This window comes from Peromyscus maniculatus, chromosome 23, assembly GCF_049852395.1.
Source record: "Peromyscus maniculatus bairdii isolate BWxNUB_F1_BW_parent chromosome 23, HU_Pman_BW_mat_3.1, whole genome shotgun sequence".
Classification (NCBI taxonomy): domain Eukaryota; kingdom Metazoa; phylum Chordata; class Mammalia; order Rodentia; family Cricetidae; genus Peromyscus; species Peromyscus maniculatus.
Window position 1 is genome coordinate 15887012 of NC_134874.1, and position 20930 is coordinate 15907941.

Consider the following 20930-nt stretch of genomic DNA (forward strand, 5'->3'; position numbering starts at 1 on the left):
CAGCTCCAGCACGGGGCACGTTTAATTCATGCTGGCCTAACGACTGCCCTACTGAGGCCACTCCTCAACCCAGGGGTAAATCGGTAAGCCCTTTTCATAGGCAGACAACAGCCAAGGGAAGGGTAAGTCCTGCAGCTATCACAATGTGGGGAACAGCACCCAGCCGTGGGTCCCAGGCACAGGGGTCCTAGAGCACAGTCTAAACCTGAGAGTCCCAGCAGAAACAGCAGAGGGCCTCTGGGCAGAACATGTCAGATGCTGCAGGCCAGCACAGGAGGAGGCTGTACAGGGGGGCTGCAGCCTGCAGGAGGATGCGGAGGGAGCTAGAGGTGTGTCTTCACAGCCCCACAGTCCTTTGGTTTTGTTTGCTGGAGTTTTATTTTGCTTTGCTTGGAAGCAGAGCAGCCCACATTGGCACTGAACTTGAAATCCTCTCAGTTCAGCCTCCTGAGTGCAGTTACCATGCCACTCTGCTCAGCCTCTTGGCTACGTTTTCAGGGCACGAAGTGTCTCTGGTTGCTTTACTGCCCTCACCCTCCATCCTCAGGGGGCGCCGGCAAGTGGCTCTCCAGAAGCTTGTTGTACACAGATGCCTGGAGTCTGGCTGCCCCGCCACTCCCCACCGGGTACCTGGCCCTGTTGCTCTGCCTGTGGTTCCATGTTCTTAGCCAGGTCCTGTGACTGCCAGGCTCCTCACCAGAGCAAAGGGCAGGTGCCAGAGGCGGTCTGGAAAGCAGTCAAGGCCAGCAATCCCCATGCTGCTTCTCCTGGACTGTCTGTGCAGGGCGAACGGAACAGCCCGAGTTAAATACTACAAGGGAAGGAAAATCAAACTGGAGGCCTGCTTCCACTTTGGCCTACAGACTCACACCTCCTCAAGAGAACAGAAACAAGACCTCCTCTACCTTCTCCAGGTCTAGGACACCCAGGTCCTATTTTCTGGACCCAGGGCACAGCACAGACCTCTTCTATCCACCGGCTAGAGAGCACTGTAAAGGCTGTCATTAGAAACACAGTGAGCAACCACAGCCCCTTCCAAAGAAACAGCAAGGAGACGCAGAAGAGTAATGGCGTCCGGAGTACAGCAGGTCCTCCTGGTTGTCAGCAATGTCCACTCTCCGCGACACAGCTGGCCTCCTGTGTCCCTTTATGGCAACAGGTGAAGGCAAAGACTGAAGAGGAGACCATGGTAGACGTGAGCTCTGGCAGTACATACTGGTGTGTCTGGGGGACAGGGAGGCCGTTTCATTCCTTAGATCAATGATCCCGACCTTGGCCAGTCTTGAACTTGCCTCACACGTGAACGTTTTGCCCCACCTCTACCACACACACTTTGGCTGACCCGTCAGCTCCTGGGGGGCAGGAAGGTCTCTCCCTGGCCTCTGCCCTTCCCTCAGCAGAAGCCCAGTAAGAGCTGAATGAAGAGCACCGTGAGCTTTGGCTTGGCTTTGCCCAAGGCCTCAGCTATCACAGACACTGCAATCCAACGAGAGTCAGGATCTTGGGCAGTGGTCCAGAGAGAGCTGCCCAAGGCCGGAGTGCCAAGAACCTTCCGCGTGGAAAGCCTGGGGCCCTGTCCGTAGCAGAGGACGCCACCCACGGTGATGCTGGCACTGCAGACCCACTGCTCAGCTGCAGCAGTGTGGGGCCGGCCCTGTCGCCTGTGGCTCATATGGCTGCACAGGCCTTCTCCAAGGGACCGCCCAGCTCAGCTGCCAACGACTGGACGTAGATTCCAGACTCCCAACTCTTGTCACTAACCAGCTTGACTTTGGACATGAAACTTCCTTTACTGGGCTTCAGTTTCCCCACAGGTTACATCAAAAGTCAGGTCAGAAGGTCTCCTGGGCCCTCCAAGGCTACAAGAAACCTCTTTTAAATGTGGATTAAAGCCTCCAAGAGTCCTTCCAGGTCTACTTGAAGACAGACCTGGAGTTCAACAGCCACTCCTAGGTCCAAGCACCCACGCCTCCCATCACCGCAGCATCCCCATGCTCTTCCTGCTTCTTCCCTCCCCTCCAGCCTGTTCACAACGCAGCAGCCACTGATCCTGGTCCTCAACTGTCCAAACACTTCCATGGCTTCAAAGTCAAGGTCAAGGCCTTCACACCAACCTATAAGGCCACGCCCTCTTCACTCTCTGGCCTCTTCCCTCCTCCACTATTCCCCAGTCAGTCCCAGACAGCCTCTCTCAGAGTCCCCCTCTCCCCTCCCCCCTCTGCCCCCCTCTGACAGTACAAGGCCTCACGCGTGCCAGGCAATGCTCTGGTAGTGGTGGGCACAAAAGCTCTACCACTAAGCTGGATCCTCAGGCCTCACGTTGCAGTTTGTTGAACATCCTGAACGACTGTACTATCGTATTATCATTGAGAGACGTTAGATATGTTTGAGAGTTGGGGTCTACTGGGAGGTCTGAGAACACTGGGGACTTGCCTCCAGAGGGGAAAAGAGACCCCACCCCATTTCTCTCCTCCTGACTTTCATTCCTGGCTTTGAGGGAAGAGCTCTGCTTTGCCACAGGCAGCGCCATGGTGTAGGACCTAGCATAGGCCTAAAAGCAACAGGAACAACCAACCAGTCAGGGACCGGAGCCTCTAAAATCATCAGTCAGCCCAAACCTTTTCTCCTGATAGCTGGATTACCTCAGTAACAGTAGCTGGCTCACACAAAGCAAGCTTCATCAGGTGGTTCTGAGCAGGAGAGAACGCCGGCCGGACTCGCTGCCTGGCTGGACATAAGGAGGGGAGCAGAGCCTTGCCCAAGCAGACAGGACCCCAGGAGAGTGGAAAGACTGTCCTCGGGGGACTGCATGCCAGGGGAGGGGAGGCCTGCAGGCAGACAGTGAGTCCTTGGAGGTTTGTGGCAAAGTCCGTGTCCTGGGTACTGGTGGGCGTGAGTCAAAGCAGTCCATCAGACCACAAGAACACAGTCAGGACAAGGCAGCAGGCGCAGGGGGCAGAGCTGGCTGCAGCCTGGAGTGCAGAGCTGGCTGCAGCCTGGAGTGCAGAGCTGGCTGCAGCCTGGCTCGGCCATCCAATCTCACCCGGCTCTCCCACCAGCACTGTGGGGAAAGCAGAGAGCTGAGCACAAGCGTTTGCCTCTCAGGGACCTCAGGGTGCTGCCTGCACCCCATGTCATGTCGTTAGGCCCTTCCCATTTTGTCCTCTCCTGGTCTGGGCTGTGACGTGGCCTGGACCCAAGGGAATAAACTGGCCAACTTTTTCACATGGGGACAAGGCTGATCACCAAGAGAGATAAGACACTGGCTCAGAGGCTCAGCTGCCCAGGTGACAGAGCCACCTAGGTCCTGGCTTCAGCTCAGGTCCAGAAAACGGTAAGGGAGGTGGGCAGACACCCGGAGTCTGTGTCCATTACTGCTGTGCTCTGAGACCCTAGCCAGGCCCTCTTCCTCTGGAGGAGACAGTGACCTTCCAGAGGCCTGTCCCGCAGACAATGGCAGGAAGTCCCCCTCCCAGCCTGAGCCTACCCCAGGAAGTCGGAAGGAAGCCGAGAAGGCCGGTGCGGTGCCGGGAGATCCTCCTGGCTGTACTCTAGCCTCAAGGACACCCAGGTGCAGGCAAGGCCGAGAGCCCTAGTACGTCACTCAGAATGAAGTGCGTTCAACTTGCTGAGGGTAAACGCTCTCCCCAGCTGGGACCCTCTTTGGGGCAGACTCTCTGTGATGCCCTGCCTCTGGGCCAGGCGGCCTGGAAAGGCCTCCCTCCTGCCGGGCCCTCTAGCCCACCACCCTTCTGGAGGGAAGGAGCTTGGTGTTCCTTTGGAGGAAGAAACTTCTCTAAAAATAAACTGTTGGGCCCTTCCTTTCCTTCCTCGCCCTGGCAGAGGAGGGCAGGGGAGCATTCCTGTTCTCAGTCAGCCCTGACAGCGCTGCTCTCCACTCAGAGACTTGCCTCTCTGCTCGGAGCTCTGTGCCCATCACGTTACTACGCACTTCCAGGGCAGCTCAGAGGCCCACAGCGAGCAAACACGATTGTGCCATTCGGGCCTGTTGTTGGCAGGACGAGCCGAGGCGGTAAGAGAGGTACAAAGTCTCACCCATTAAAGGGCCCTCAGACTGACAGCACACAGGCACCCACAGGCCTCAGGGCTCACCCCGGTGACCATGACCTTATCAGAGGGGCGGCGGTGAGCCGGGACAGGATGAACAGGAAGGATGGATGGGTTAGTATGGTTGGGGGCTTACATGGAGGGACTTGGGAGGGAAGAGAGGAGGCTGGCGGGGAGGGGACTTCAGGACACGGGCACACACAGAATGCACCAGGATGCAAACTGCTCAAACTGCAAAGCACTCTGTCTGCTTTGTTCACGCTGCACCCCTGCACACCCCCCCCCCCAATAGTACGCCCTCTTCGGCGTTTACAGGCGGGCACAACACGCACACCCCACCTAATGTCTCCCGAGCGTTTGATAAATGTTGGCAGGATACGGGAGGGATGCAGGGAAGTCACTGCGAACCTGGGGTAGGCGGGCTGTGAGGCCGTCACCTCTGCAAACTCACTGATGGCAGCCGCTACGCAGGAAAGAGCCCCTTCCTGTGAGAAAGGAAACAGGAAGTGGAGGCCCCAAGCCAAAGCAGGGGCAGGGTCCCTCTGAGCACCAAGAGGTGACATCAACATTCAGGTCCTGCAGGCGAGGGTTCTCTGGGGACCCTTGACTAAGGCTGGAGCACATGTCCCACCACGGGGCGCAGACCTGACCACCACAGACGCCGTGAGCTGGGGCCGAGCGGCCGATGCCACTATTTCCACACCCTCCTGTGCAGAGACACCTCGGAACGTGAAGTAAAACACAACAAAGCAACAACAAAAAACCATAACACAGCAGCTCTCTCCTTAGCACTTGGAGGCCTTTTCTTGGCAAGTGAAGAAAATGAGCAATTAGAGAAAAGAACAGCTCTGGGTGCCAGCCTGCAAGCAGAAGCCAGAGGCAGCCCAGGCAGCCCTGTGCCCCGGAGCCTCCTAGTGAGGAAGGAGCCCGGAGGGAAGGGACCAAGGGCAAGTCAGGGCAGAACCCAAAGGCCCAGACACCGCACTGGAAAGCTGAGAAGCGTCCAGAAAGCAGAGAGAGTCCGGGGGAATTTAGGGAGGAAAGGGAAAGTCGTGTTGCCACCTATTCTATCCATAGAGGCCTCCATGGAAAACAGCAGGCCGGAGGAGACACGGGAACAACATGCACACACGAGAAGCAGAGCGGGTCCCGAGGCACAAAGCCTAAGAAAACACGCGGAGGCCAGTTTCTGGGTCACTGCCGCAGCCTGTGGACAACAGGGCGAACAAGCAACCCAGCCTCGGCTCTTTGAAGAGGTCACAGGGCCCCTGGGGTCCCCAGCCAGGAAGACGTCACCTTCAAGTCAAAACTCCTGCCCACCCCGGCAAAGGCTCCAATAGCCCTCCAAACTTCAAAGGCTGGGCAGGAAGGCAGGGCCACTGTGCAGGTAGTCAGTCTTTACCTGTGGATCTGCGCAGCTCTGTCGATGTCTCCACCCAGGAGGAGCGATCAGTTTGTCCACGGAAGGGAGTCGGGACCAGGGCATGTGCCAGCATCCTGCAGGGAGAAACCCAAAGGCAGAAGACATGAGCCACCTGGGCTCCTCACTACTCTATACCCATCAACAGGGAAAGTGGCAAAGCCAGCCTCGGCCTGAGCAATTTCAGGCCCGAAGCCTTGGTGGAGCAAGTGAGCCAAAGGGCTGTGTGTGACAGGGAGGTATCCATTTTACAAATCCTGACGAAGGCATGCGGGGAGGAAAGGCCTAGCTCAGAACCAGTGATGGCTCTACCTCCACACGGCCCAGTTAGGACAAGTGCACAGGGGGTGGGGAGCGACGCGTCAGCACACAGCTGCCTCCTCACAGACGACCAGAACTCTTGGCTTCCAGCCTCAGGGTTTTACTCAGGACCCTGTTAGGATTGGAGGACATCAGGCCACAGGGTGGGGGGTGGGGTGGGGGAGGGACAGCTGGAAAACTAGGCAAAGCAGGAAGGAGTCGGGAGACACCTGGCTGGACACTTGGTTGGAAGATGCAGGCGGCCTCCAGCCTTGCCAGTGAGCCTCTAAGACCCTTAGACACATTAGAAACAGATGCCCATCTCCACTGAGTGCCCAGAGGCCAGAGCAAGCTCACAGAATGGGCTGAAAAAGTGAGAACTGGATTTTTAGAGAGTCCCAGGTTCCAACTGGTCTTACAGACAACAGACTACCCACAAGCACCAGTGAAGGCACCACTCAGGCCAAGGCTGCCACAGGAACCTGAGAATGCCCAGGTCCACAGCTCAGCACCAGTCCTCATCAGTCACACATTTAGGAGCCCCACTTCCTGCGCCTGTACCTATCTACGAAAGGCAGCGATCCCAGAGGCCCTCCAATGACCTTCCCTCCAGTTCCCCAGCAGGTTACAGACATTTCATTTCAGGGACCAATGACCAAGTCCAGGAACCCTAGTTCAAAGGCCGATGTCAGGCACCGGGGCCAGTAAGACACTGGTCCTGTCAGAGCGGTCTTGACAGGGGTCAGCGTGAAACCCAAGGGACGCTCAATGGAGGACCAGGATGACAAAGTGATCAACTGCCGGTGAGCCGCACAGCCAGCAAAGCCAGAGGAGAGGGAGAGGGAATGGGGATGTGCAGAGAGCTAGTGATGCACAGCAGTGGGAGGAGGTGTGGCTGCAGGGAACGGCGGCTCTTCACACACCACCCACACTGCCCATCCTACACCCCAGGGAACACCGTGGTGAGGGAGCAAGCAACGTCTGGGGGCTGGCCTTCAGACCCCCGGAGCCAGCGCCACGTCCCAGGCTCCCCACAGCCCGGCAGTGGCAGCTGCTCTGGCTGCCCAGTTCACGCTACCCGCACCTGGTGCTGCAGCTCCCCCCGCTCCACACAACTGGACCATCCCGATTCTTGGCTTTCTCTGCCACACTTCTCAGCAGCTATGAAGTCATCATTTAGTGTCCCCACGTTCGAGGTGAGGGAAACTGAGGAGGGGAGAGGCTTTGCCATGGTAACACCTTGGTTAGTGGTGAGCCAGTTCTGTCGGGCAAGCCCCTCCATCTTACGGGACCAGCCTCCCCACGGGTGAAGAGGTCACCGGTGACTCACACCCAGCGGAATCACGTCTGCAGAGGCTAGGGGAAAGAAGACTCCGGGACAACAACAACAACAACAACAACAAAAAGCAAAGAGGGAGCTGTGGGGACTTATGCCCCGGACCAAACCCACCGCAGATCTGAGATGCATGCAGCACCAGGTTAAGCAGCAGCAGGTCTCAGAGCTCGGACAGGTGCACAGAGCCCTGCTAGAATGAAACAAAAATGCATCACTGGTCAACCCAAGTTCCCTTCAACGACCTGGAACACACACAGGGGGAAGCAAAGCATCCCCCTTGCTGAAATCGGTTGCAAGCCTGCTCCATGTCGTTAGCCAGGACCCCAGGAGCTGGGGTCTACGCTCAGATAATACAGCGTGTGCTGCTATTCCTAGGAGCAAGAAGAAAATATTTTGCTACCTTGTGCTGAACTTGAACCTCCAGAATGCCCCTCAAGGATGTTGAGAATTGCAGGGGAGAGAAAAAGAAAACCACACCAAACCCGCTCGAGAGACAAGAGCAGCAAGAGCTGGAATTACTTTCCTGAAAAGTTTTCAGATCCCTGGTGCTGCTTCAGTTGGTGGAAGTGAACTGGTACGCGGATCTGCTTCTCTGCATGGTTTCCATTAATAGAATATCAGTCTCTCCTCATCCCCACTAAATAAATGTCAAACAAACACTTAAAGCATACCGGATTGGTGGGGCGCCAAGTAGCTCCCTTGCCCAGACGTCCGCGTGCCTCAAGCTGGCCCCGGCTGGAAACAACTACGGGTGGGTAGTGAGACCGAAGCCACCAGCCCCGCTGTCTCCACCCCCGTTGACATGGAGATTGAGGCAGGTGGCTCCAAAGCAAACTGTCCAGGGCCATGGAGAATCAAGGTCACCAATTTTTCAAAATTTACATATACCCTACCATGCCATGAAGCTCACCCTTTAAAAGCACAGTTATTATCACTAGTGCTTATTGGTCCATTTACAGGGGTGTGCAGCCACCACACTGCCTTAGTCTGTAACGCTTTTTTTTCACTCTTCAAAGAAACCCAGTACTCATGACAGTCACTTCTCGTTCTCTCTTCCTTCGCAGCCCCTGGGGACCACTAATTTGCTTTCTGTCTCTGTAGATTTTTGCCTATTTTAGACATTTCGCATCAGTGGAGTCATACAGTACACGGCCCTTTCACGTCTGGCGTCTTTTCCTCGGGTTGTGTTTTCAGCGATTACAGTAAGTGGCAGCATGCTATTCCTGTTTTTAATGTCTTAATTTTTAATGTAATTTTTTTTTTTTGCAGTGCCCGTGACTGAACTCGAAGTCTTACAAATGCCAGGCAAGCTCTCTGCCTCTGAACCATATCCCCAGCTTACTTCATTCCTTCCTATAACTGAGCGACATTCTGCTGAATGGAAAGAACGCATTTTTGCTTCTGTTCATCTGGCATTTGACATCTGGACAGTGCTGACAATTGTGAAGAAGCTGCTGTGAATGCTTATGGACGAGTTTTTATGGGGACATGTGTCTGATCTTTCTCAGTCTTTAAATAAAGTATATAATTTAGTTTGCTTGCTTGTTGTTGCCCTGGGTAGTAGACCTAGGGCCTCATGCATGCTAGGCAAATGCTCACCACTGGGCTACATCCCCAGGTCAATGTCAGCCACTTAATGTACACCAAGGGAAAAATACATCTGCATTTTGACAACTATCAAAACTCAACAGACAGCTTGGGTACTGAGTGAGACGAGTTCCTCTCTTGGTCCTGCAGCCAGAACCTCCTTCCTCTACCCAGAGTGTCTGGGAGGAACTGTGTGACCAAATCAGGCCAGGGATGATCTGTCCACAGGACTAAGTATGAGACCCACGTGGGAACTCAGCCTGGAAGAAGCAATGGGACCACGATGCTCTCTGGGGGCGGACTGTAGACAGATGGGCTCTGCAGTCAGGTTCGACCACATACAGACTCTGAGGCCTAGTGAGCCGCTGAGACTCTCTGGGACTTGGTTTTCTTATCGGAGAGAATGGACACTAGGACAGACTTGGCACATCTACGAGAGCGAGTCTGAGAGCAACCACTTAGCCCCGTCCTGGACCTGGACCACTGCGGCCTTCACTACCTCATAGACACATGGGCGTACACCAGACCCTGAGGTGAGGGCCCACCACACAGCCACATCTGGGCATGGGGCTCAGACAGTTGGGGGCTGAGCTGTATGCCCAGTTCCCCACATACCATTCCAGCTCTGCTTTTCTTACCCACCCTTGAGATAAGGGTCTCACTAGGTAACTCTGGCTGGGTTCGAACTCATTATGTAGATGAGGCTAGCCATGAACTCACAGAGATCATTCTGCTTCTACCTCCTGAGTGCTGGGATTAAAGGTGGGTGCCACCATGCCACTGCTCTCTTTTGAGAGCTGAGTCTCGTGTTCTTCAGAAGACTAGTTCCTGGCCTTTCACTGTGTCCCCACCTAAGACCAGGAAGAGTGTGCCTCTGGGACCCCATGTCTGGGCAGGTTGGCTGAGCATCTCACTGCCTGGCTCTGGCAGCTTCGGCTTCTGTATGTGCTCACCCACCACACTGCTCCCGAGTGGAGCTGCTCTTTCTCAGGCCCAGCGTGCTGCAGACAGTGGAGCCTCTCCAGACTTTCAGAGTGGAGAGCCCTCAAGTGCATGAGTCGGGCCTCTGGGACAACACCACGAGGAGCTCTCTCCTCCCAGCTGGTGGATGGCGAGCGCAGAGCTGAAGCAAGATACCAGGAGCCAGGAAAGCAGAGCCGAGGAGACAGGGCCCAACAATGTTTCCTTGAGAGTGCAAGAGTTCATGGGGGAAAAACCCAGTGTACACACACACACACACACACACACACACACACACACACACAGCAGAAAAAGAGAAATTCTTAGCCTGCAGCAGTTGGTAGCATTATGTAAAATCCCAAGCCCACAAAAATATCATTTGGATGATAAAAAGTTAAATTTAGCTAAGTACAGAGTGACTAATACTATGAGGGAGAGAGGCAGCACCCCCAGTTGCCTGGAGCTGATTCAGCTGGCTTTTAGAAACTTCTGACAAGTAACCAGGGCCTGTGCAGCACAGAATAACAGATTATGTAATGAGAGGAGGCACAGCCTTCAGCAACACGAAACGGTGCCAGTGGGAGACTGCGGCCTTCTCCAAGAGGAACCACCGGGCTGGCCTGACCTGATCCACCAGGACCCTGTCTCCGAGAGCCTGCCCAGGGGAATCTGTGCTCCAGAGGCATCAGCCAGCGGGGCCCGCTCTGGAATAGGTCCGCAAAGACCTTTCCCAGCGCGGTAATGGCAGACTGCAACTGTAATGGCTTTCAAGAAGCCGGGGCCGTGTGGTGTCCCCTTCCTTTGAAGGGTCCTTTGACCTGGTGTAACCAACAGAGTAGGTTGGAAGTGACGCTGCGCCAGGTTTGAACCTCCATCTTGGGCAGCCTGGCTGAAAACTGAAGGCAGGTATGCAAACAAGTGTGTGTGTCTACCTAGATTCACGGCAGCACTCTGTCCAACAGCCAGAAGGTGGGAGGAGCCCCAGGACCCAAGGAGGGAGGTCCAGGTAAGCACAATGTGGTCATCAGGACAGGGCACATCGCTGTAGAAAAGGAGGGGACTCAGACACAGTCCACAATCCCTGTAAACATTCTGCCAAGTGAACTAAGCTGGCCACAGGAAAATAAACATCATCCATTGTAGGAGACAGCTAGGGTGGTCAGACTGAGAGAAGGAGAGCAGAAGGGGGTCTAGAGGCTAAAAGGAGGAGACAGACAGACAGACAGACAGACAGATGGGATCACTGGGTTTCAGTTTCACATGAGACTGTTCCACGGATGAAGGGGTGCCCAGCAATAACGATATACTTGAATGCCACTCTCTGGCACACTTCAGAACAGTTGTTGTTGTTTCGTTCGGGTTTTTTGAAATAGGGTTTCTCTGTGTAGCAGCCCTAGCTGCTCTGGACCTCGCTCCGTAGGCCAGGCTAGGCTCAAACTCAGAGATCTGCCTGCCTCTGCCTCCTGAGTTTTGGGATTAAAGGTGTGCACCAGCTCTACATTTTAGAACAGTTAAATGCTCAAATGCGTGTTTTGTGTATATACTCCCACAATGGGAGCAGTAAGAAAAGAAGGAGGGCCTAGAAGAGGCAGCCCAGAGTCTGTGCTCTGGGGAAACCAGCTCCCCGGAGGTCACCCGGCTGGGAGCAGCCTGGCCCGGGCATGGTAAGAGGACACATGCAGGGAGCCCTGCTGGAGCTGGCAAGCATTAACATGGTCTCCGTCACAGGCGCTGGGCTGGCTTGGAAGTGGGGCCTCCAGCCCAAGTCAAGCTGTTGCAGCTGAGGCTGTGAGCAGAGGTGTTGCTGTCGCCAGGTCCAGCCCAAATCGCCACCTCAGAAGCAAACCCGTGAGAGGCTAACCCGTGAGAGTCTGGGGCCACTCTCAGGCAGCGACAGACAACTGTGGTGTAGCTGAGGGGTTTGCAGAAACTGCCGCTCCTAACAGGAGACTAGGGAGGGCCTCTCGTCCTCTTCAAACACGAGTCACTAAGAGGAGCCAGTGTCTCAGTGAGGCTTGGGAAGAGAATGACTTCCCACTCTCGGCATCCCAGTGGGGTGGGTGCTGAGGTCCCGCAGCTGCGCTGAAGCTGAGCGCTTCTCTAATGTCCCCCTGGAGCAGCCACGCCATCCGCTAGCTCCAGCTCTTCCTTGTCATGTACTGCACGGTCCAGAGCTGGGACCTGAACACAGCTGGAGAGGAACACTGGCGGGACTTCCTACATAGAACAGGTGGTCACAGTGTGGGGCTGAGACCAGAGTGGCAGCTGGAGAGTCTGTGTCAGCCAGCTCCACTGTCTGAGACTCAGTCTCATCTTCTTCTCGGTGTGAATGTGACCTAAATGCTCTCTAAAAAGCATCCCCACACAGCCCCAACATCCCCCAGTCCACAGGTCTAACGGAAGGGAGTGTGGATGCAGGACCAAGCCCTGAGCAGACTCCGGGATTCGAGCGTGCACAGTACTGCACAGTCCCCCTTTCCAGCTCCAACTAACCAGCCAGCTGACTGACAGACAGCTCCAGAGGACACCAATGGAGCCCCGGGGATGGCAAGACAATGTGAGAGAACCACAGGCCCCTAATTTGCTGCATGAACACCAGCATCCAATTCAATGATAAAGCTGGGCGTGGGGACAGAGGCCTGTAATGCTAGCTGAGAGGGTGAAGCAAGGGAATGGTAAATTTGAAAACAGTATAAGCTACACAGTAAGCCCCCCCCCCACACACACACACATGAACCTTTACTCTGAAAAGCAAATAAGCCTAGGAGGTCGACTATTGATAATATCTATGTTGATAATCCAGGGAGATCCGACACAGAACAACTGGACATGTGGTAATCATACTATAAGCACATGATCGGAGCCTGATCCATGATATTCACTACCACCTGGTTCCAAAACCCGTATAGCCTATGTTTACTACATGAGACAGAAACAAACATCTACACCAAGAATCCTAGTTGAGGGCAATCTGTAATCAGTGGATGAAGGGGAAAGCTCTGTGCTTCTTGGTAAACACAAAAACGAAGAGGAGCGAGCTGGGCCACGGAGTTCCCGCAAGCTGGAACCTTGTGCTGGTGAAGAGCTGAGGGGAGGGACAGGGTGCCTCTTGGGGCCTGAGGACCTGGGGAGGAAGAGCCTAACGCCTGCAGGGTGTCAGGGGTGGCTCTGCAGGCCTGCCTGGGGTCTGCCTGGCTGCCAGGAGCTCCTCAACGTTATTCTTCATCCTCGCTAGTGTCAACACAGCGGCACTGTGGTAATGATGGGAAATATTTACATACCACACCACTGATGGGTTGTTTGGACCATCTGGCTACTGGATGCGTAAAGTATTGTCAGACACATGGCCCTTCCGTGAACACTGTGCTGGAGGCCGGACCATAGAGACTGAAATGGCCGCCCACCGCTCTCTCTCCCACTGAGAACCAGAGAGGCCATCTCCTATTTATGTCTCTGTGGCTCACGCACACAGGCAGCCTCAGTCACCTGTGGCTTGGGAGCAGGGCCCCAGGAAGGTGGCTCCCACCCCTGACGTGACTGAGCTCCGCATTCCTGACAGTAGAGTTCCATCTGGGGGCCTCGTCGGTAGTCAAGGGTTCCGAAGCAGGCCTCATGTGGCCAGCCACAAATGACGGCGGGGTACAGCTGGGGAGTCTCAGGCAAATCAATTCAGTTGTCTATCTGAAAGCAGTTTCTGTCGCTCCAACACGGCTCAGGCTGTACAGCTGCAGCCAGTGGAGGGTGGTGGCATCAGCCTCGCCCAGTGAGAATTTCTTCTTCGCTCTGTCCGAGTTCTAACTCCATACTGGACCTGGAGAGATTTTTTTGTTTTTCTGGGTTGACGTCAAGTTTTTTTTTTTCTTTTCTTCTTTCTTTTTAAGTTTAGGGTGTTGGGTGGGCTGTTTTATTATTATTTTCTTAATTTTAGTAAAGGCAAAAAAGTTCTTTTCCGAGCCTGTTCTAAAGTAGCAATTTTCTTAATGAGAAGCACACGCTTGCCACCCACGTGAGGAGGCTGTCAGTGCTGATCACATTGCCCCGGGAATGTGGCAAGTCATGTTATCTCCATGACAGCTGGTGAGTCAAGGGGAGCTGCCTGTCCATGCCCCACACGGCCAGCCGGGGGTTACTTCACTCACTGGCTTGGGCTTCCCTGGGCTGTACTAGCAGGGAAGGCCTGGCTGTGCTTCTTCACATCGGAGCCCAAAGCAGAATGTGGTCGTCTACCTACAGCCCCAAGTGACCCCCACGAAGCTGGATGGGATGGTATCCCACCGCAGTCCCAGCACTTGGGAGGCTGAGACAGGACAGAGTCAAGGCCAGCCAGGGCTGCACAGTGAGTTCCCACAGCCACCCAAGCTACGTAGTGAGGCACCGTCTCAAACAGAACCAAACAAAGAGGCTGAAGGAAATCGCTGTTTGAAGGGAGAGGTCTTCTCTAGAGCTGGTTCTGTCCTTCAGGGCAGCCAGGAAACGGTGGGCAGAGTCTTCAAGTCATTGTCGAAACACAGAAAGCTTACTCATTTCAGAACATCCACAATAATAATGGTCTCCATAGAATGCCATAAAATAAGCCGCAGGCACGGTGGCTCATGCTCGTATTCCCAGCACTCCAGAGGCTGAGGCAAGAAGACCTCAAGTTCCAGGCTCGCCTGGGATAGAACAAGATCCTGTCTCAAAAATAAAGAAACAAACCTTCCTGACAGGAGTGTTATGAGACCAGAAAATAATCATACTGTGGTATGACAGCTCTGACCACCCTCCCACCCCAGGGGTGGGCTGTACAGGTTTGGGTGGTACCAGCTTCCTGGAATCTGTTTGGGCTATAAAATGACCATATTGTTCTAACTACTTCCTGGGTGCTGGGATGAGCTAACTCGGGCCGGGGTCTCTCTGTGTCCAAACACCCCAGGGAAGGTCATTGGTCTTCCCCATGCTTTTCTCTTTGCAGTGGGTGGGGTCCACAAACCTCCCCTGTGGACAGAGGACCATGACCGAAGTCAGAGCCCTTGCCAGAGGTGTAGAGTCCTGTTCACATCTGGGACAATTCCTGTCCATCCTGAATGAGTAACGGCTGACCATGGCACAGCACTGAGGCTGGGTGGCACTGTCCCCTGAACAAGTACGGTGTGGATAAGGACTGTCACTGACTGAACACCTGGCACCCCAGCAGAGCTGGACCAACAGATCTCCAAGAAGCTTCTCCCGCAGCTTGGAACCTTGAGCCCAGCGGAAGGGACTACCCATGAGCAGCTGCTCTAAGCCACAGTGAGCTTCCAAACAGACACCTGCGCTGCCCAGCTGCATCCTGAAGAGCCAGGCAAATGCTCTTTTTACAAATGTTATCCGAGCCCCTTGTCAAACAGGAAAATCATGAGGAGGACTAGACCCAGGTCACTAGGAGCTTCACTGAGTCACACTGGAGCCACACCTGCAGACACTGTAGAATTGGGCAGCTTACTTCCCTGTTAGGGCACAGGACTTCAAGCCACCGAGGGCCAGCTGGCCCAACTACCCTCTTTCTGGGGCTCCTTCCTTGGCCCTGGCATCACTGACTTCTCTAAGCTCCCAAACCAGACCCCAGGGAGTAAGTGAGCTCCAGGGCTGGCCAAGCTCTCGCCGATCAAGGTGGGCCAAGCCGAGACGGCTCTCTGGGTCTCCTCTTTAGATTCGCCTTTTCTATTTCTTCTTGTCCTTCGGGCGAAGAGGAAGGCTGGGGAGCGATGGCCCTTGCGTGTGGTTTACACAGATGGACGTTCACTCACTGGCCACGTGCGAGCACACAGCGCAGTGACACTAAGTTTATCTGTCGTGTTGTGCAACGTCACTGCCACCAGCCTCCGCTCGGGAGCGTCTGCGTCCTCCAACCCGGACTCTGTCCTCGGTAAACCTCGCAAACCACCCACCCCGGGCCCCAACCCCTTCTGTGGACTGTAGCCTTTTACCATGCTTCACAGGTCTGCGCAGGCCAAGCTTATTGAAGGCCTCCTGGGCACATATGGGCTCCCCCTAACATGTTTTCCTGAAAGAAAACCTTTATCAGGCCAGACCACTGGGGACCCAGAGAGCTTCAGGTATGTTCCTTAGATACCCTGTGACAGACAAACTGACAGAAGAGAGGCAAGGCCAAGGAAGCCCTTCCCTCCTCCTGTTAGGAAGGAAGCTTCCAGGCTGGTCTGAAGACAAGCCTCCTGAGCATCAAAGGTCTTCTCTGTTGTGCCCAGGGGCCTAACGGGCAGGGCAGTTTTTGCCTGCTGGCTGCAGCCTGCCTTCTGAGGTGGACAAGACTTGTCCCAGGTTTTCATTTCCCTCGCCTGGGGCTTTGAGGTGACAAACCAGCCCCTCACATTCACATGCCGTATGCTGCGTTGCAGATTCACGCTGCTTCTGTGGGAGCAGTCCAGCCACAGTGGTCCCCAGCAGAAGGCAAACACCCCACTGATTCGGCCATGCAGCCTCGGGAACGGCGTCCCACAGCTGACAGGGTGAGAGGCAGCACCCCAGGGCAGGACCCTTGCTTCCTACCTGCTGGCACCACCCTGCACTCCACCAACACCCATCCCCAGCAGGGCCCATCTGCAGAACACAAAGCCGGTCATTTGAGGAATCTGGCGATGCTAAATCTACCAAGAGGAGTTCCCTCGGCACCTTACACTGCGGTAAGTTCAAAACGCAATGAGGAGCAGTGGGCAGCTGTTTCTGTCCTTCAAAACGATAGATATTGATATATGCCGAGAATGTCTTGGAAAGAACACACATCCACATTCACACATAAACATACAGACATGCATACACACATGCAACGTGTAAACACAGTCAAACATACAAACAGATATACCCATATAAGCATTCATACATACACATACACACACGATAAGTACTCACAAACACACATACATATATACACACACCAACACACACACACATACACACACTCATAAACATAGACACACACATAAACAGACATATACACATAAACTTACACAAAAAAAACATATACACAGCTACAACACCAACACATACACACACACACACACACACACACACACAGAGCTATCATTGTCCCTGGAGAGGAAAACTAAGACATTTGAAGACAAGAGTGGCAGGAAGTCTGGCATTTGCATGCAGACCCTTCTCAAGTTGCTTTCAAGTATAAAACACATTGTTTATCCAAGGAATTTTAGAAAAAAACAAAACACATCAGGCCTTCCTGACTATTTTATTGTTTCTATAGAGTATGTTTTCGTTCCATAAATCACAGACATAATCAAATTTATCTTTAGTCATGTGCCATGCACCATTTTTTCAATGTGTTGCCATATGTTTTTTGAAAATGAATCAGGGAGTAAATGATTAATGAATAGCAAAGAAAAACATTGGAGAAATCATGTTCTTCAGATAGTAGAAAACTTTTTTTTTTCTCGAGAGACAGGGTTTCTCTGTATAGCTTTGTGCCTTTCCTGGAACTCACTCTGTAGACCAGGCTGGCCTCGAACTCACAGAGATCCGCCTGGCTCTGCCTCCCGAGTGCTGGGATTAAAGGCATGCGCCAAGTAGAAAACTCTCTAAGTCCCGAGTCGTTAGAGAAGGTTACAAAACTGGGTGATTCTGAGGCACAAATAAGATTCAGGATATTAAAGGTAATGCATACCGCCGAAGGTGCAGTGAATCGACCTTTACAGGGCCTGAAGATTGTTCTGAAACAGCAGAAATCTGGTGGCACACACATGCAATCCCAGTTGGGAGGTGGAGGCAGGAAGATCAAGAGCTGAAGACCAGGCTAGGCTACATTACAAGTTTAAGGCTAGCCTGACCTACAGGAAACCCTGTCTCAACCCCCACCATCTGGGAGGAGGAAAAGAAGAGGAAGGCAGCGAAGGTGAGGAAATGAGGCGGGGGCAACATGCACAGAAAATAATGAGTGGTTCAAATAACTTTAAAATGCGTTTTTGGAACAACTGTGAACTAATTCTGAGAACCTCATTCAATGATCCAAAAGACTCAAAAAACAGAACTAAGACAACCACCCAACTGCCCCACGAGCTGACTCAATTCTGGACTCTCGGGGATGACTGAATGCCTAGTTGGAGAACTCCTGCATGGTCACCTCCAACTCTGTCCTTCTCACAGGCTGGCCAAGCAGGATGGCAGCCGCCTCTCCTAGGCCTAGCCGGTCACCATAAGGATTTGGAGAAAGGCTATGACACAAGACCTCAGTCGTAAGGCAATCACACTAGTCCCCTGGGGCGGCAACAAGCCTCCTCTGATGAAATAAAGTAGAAGTGAGAAATCATAAAACCAAAGAAAAGAACTGGGGAGGAGGCAAGGCCATTGAGAAAGGAAGCATGGGGTCCCAAGGGCACACACACTCATCACTCACCTGTGCTCAGAAAACAGCCTAGCCTGTGACGAGGGAACATTATCTATCATCCCATAGCTTCCTTCAGTCACCTGATTCAGCCATCGACTGAACTACCTCCAGGGGTCCCTACGTATTAAAAGACAGGCAAGAAATGCTTTTGAGAAAGATAAGGTAAGAAATGTGATGGCCCACCTGGCAAGGTGCTCTCGTGCAGATGATGCCAGGGTAGTAGCTGAGCTCTGCTTTCTGGAAGGAGATAGTAATTTACCTGCTCCTCTCACCTGGCTCTCCTGGAGATGCACTACAACTTTGCGTCTACAGAGTGACATTGAGATGCCAAGGCAGGGACCTCAAAGCCAGTGGGGCATTCTGAGACCCACTCTGGGATACAGCATGGTTTATCCTTCCCAGAATTGCATTCATCATCCGGGACTGAGATAATGGACATCTGGCTCCTGTAATGACTTAATGGTGCACAAATATGTTCTGGAACATTCTGGGAGACTCATCAGAACAGCTCCATGGGGAGCTCTGGAGCACTCTGTAATATACCCTGCACATCACTGCCCCTCCGTACCTGAGACGCTGGGTCCCGGGGAGGCCGCTGCCTGCACTGCCTGAGTGTCGCGCTGACGAACTGGAAAATGGGGCCCCCATCTCCTGACACCCAAGCAAACAGGTGTCAGAGGACTCTTCCCCACCAAGTTCGCCAACCGGTTTCCGCTGACACATTGGAAGGTGATGACAGTTATTTACTTATCTTCCACCTGGCCGCCATCTTGTCTGGCTACCATACCCCTGGTCGTTTTCCAGTTCATCTACTTTAGAAAACTAAGACAAGGTTATCCACTCAAGACATTAATTTTTAATTAACTTTGAAAACCGCCTTTCTCAGAGTTGTGTGTACTTCTCTGTTCCAGACCACTGTGTGGCTTGAATCTAGACTAGTGACTAAAGAGAGAAGAGTGTCTGCTGTGAAATAATAAAGAGAAGGACGTTGGCCTTGAAAGGACATTCACAGACATCTGTCTGCACTTGGTCCTGGGACCCCGCCTGGCTTGCTGCAATGCCCAGGAGCGGCGGGCTCCTCGGGCCTGCTTTGGGATCTGCACTAGAGCGTCTGGCTAGTTCTTAAGGTTGAGTGAGCACCAATGGGTGATGTTATCACTTAGAAGGCTTCACCTGCCCCTCGGTTTGTCTTTCAGAATAAAAAACATCAACTTCATCAAATGCCTTACCCAAATCACCTTTGTGGTTTTGGTACCCGCCTCCCCTTGTTTTTCATAGGTCACCTAGTATTTAATCATCTTTTACGTGTATGAGGCTGTAACCAGTCCTGGGCTGGACACTCTACTCGGGAAACATGGAGAGATGGGAAGAAAGGCAGAGCTCCTGCCTGTGTCAGGGGGCGAGCGGAAAGCAGGGCAGGGGAACCACAGCAGGCACACAAGCGTGCACACGCCTGCACCCCAGGGGTCGGCCAGCCAGCCCTTGTGAGGCAATGTACCATACACAGGGCACAGTGCGGACCTACACACACATCAAGCTATGACAGAGGGTTTCTTGCAGGAGGTGGCACCGAGAATTGGGCAAAGAGGCAAGAATGACGGCCTCTGGACTGGAGTCCAGGCTCACAGGCCCCAGGGCATACTTCTTGTCTATGATTTTCTCAGCTGGAAAACTGGAGATCATTACAAACAGAAGGAGATGCTGGGCAGCAGACTCCATCTGCAGGCTGATGCTGAGGTTCCGAGAGGGAGCTGAGCTGCCCAGAGCCATTTCGATCTCCCTCTCTGCTCCAAGGGGAAGGGAAAAGAAACCAGTAAGACTCGGGGGTCATGAGCAGAAAGGAAAAGGACACCCCACAAGTCATGAACCCTGAGATAAGGACCAGGGCTCCTACTCAGAAAAGGGGCTGAGTCTGAAGGTGGTCGTTATGCTAGGCTCGGAGCAGAGGGGGAGGAGGGGAGGAAAGGGGAGATCTTGGAACCACCCCACCTTACACCTGGGTCAGGAGAGACGGCCCTGCTCAGGCACACATGAACAGCTGTGCAAGGATGTCTGTGCACGCTCACCTGGCCATTCATCTAACAACTACAGGGTTGAGCAGTGTCACCCCAAGTCCATGGCCTTCTCAGAAACGCTGCTTTGGACACAGGGTCTCTGAAGATGTAATTAGCCAAGGCAGGGCCACAGTGAAGCAGGGGGGTCCTAACCAAGCGTGACTGGATTTAGTCCTCATAAGAAAACAGCCCCAGGGCTTGGTCTTACCCTACTTGTAGAACAATGCCTAGCATGCATGAGTCCTAGGTCCCACCCCAGCACTGCCAAAAAGTAAAAAAGGAAACTAGCTTTTGCTGGCAAGATGGCTTAGCAGGAAGGGGACTTGCACCAAAATCGATGACCTGGGCTTGATCCCCAGGACAAGAAGAAGCGACCCCCATGAGCCCCATAAATTGCTATCTGACCTCCACTTGCGTGCCGTGGAGGATGCAGGCATATGCACACATGTATGGGCCATAAATAAATAAAGTTTAAAACGATGAAAGAAGAATGACATGAAGGAAACACTCCATGTGATGACAAGACACAGTGTAGCCCCGAGCCTGCAAGGGCCAGCAGCCATCAGCAGCAGCAGCGAGGAGGCCTGGGGCAGATTCTCCCCGCAGCTTCAAGAAGGGCACAGCTCAACCAGCATTCGGACTGTGTGGAATAGATTCTGGGTGCTGGAAGTCACCCAGTTCTTAGTACTTAGTTATGATATTCTGAGATGCTAACAAAAAGACACAAGAGAGATGACCCTCTGTAGTCTGCCCTTTAGGGGCTCTAAGGGACAGAGTCTGGTTCTACAGAGAGTGGTGACCCCTCTCCCTGCCATGACCAATAGTCCTCTCCCT

General features: G+C 53.5%; 1 protein-coding gene and 1 long non-coding RNA gene across 20 annotated transcripts in view; one reads left to right on the top strand and one right to left on the bottom strand.

Moving 5' to 3' along the window:
- Pitpnm2 (phosphatidylinositol transfer protein membrane associated 2) overlaps positions 1 to 20930 on the bottom strand; it is a 133570-nt gene that overhangs the window by 95275 nt on the left and 17365 nt on the right. For 12 of the 16 annotated variants that reach the window (XM_076560462.1, XM_076560469.1, XM_076560470.1 and 9 more), the window contains exon 2: positions 5471 to 5565. The exons of 1 other annotated variant lie outside the window; for it this stretch is intronic. The gene's annotated coding sequence lies outside the window, so the exon portion shown is untranslated. Of the gene's footprint in view, positions 1 to 5470; positions 5566 to 5800; positions 5928 to 7524; positions 7729 to 7795; positions 7819 to 20930 lie in introns of those variants that run through there. 3 more of the 16 variants (XM_076560463.1, XM_042267752.2, XM_042267753.2) reach the window with 3 other exon arrangements.
- Positions 3142 to 19264, top strand: LOC121825453 (uncharacterized). 4 transcript variants are annotated; one of them, XR_013047639.1, is made up of 3 exons: positions 4065 to 4182; positions 8394 to 16330; positions 18954 to 19264. It is a non-coding gene; the product is annotated as an uncharacterized LOC121825453 (long non-coding RNA). The 4 variants fall into 4 exon arrangements; XR_013047641.1 differs by lacking the exon at positions 18954 to 19264 and having other exon boundaries at positions 8394 to 15745; positions 16046 to 16867; XR_013047640.1 differs by lacking the exons at positions 4065 to 4182; positions 18954 to 19264 and adding an exon at positions 3142 to 3334 and having other exon boundaries at positions 8394 to 16867.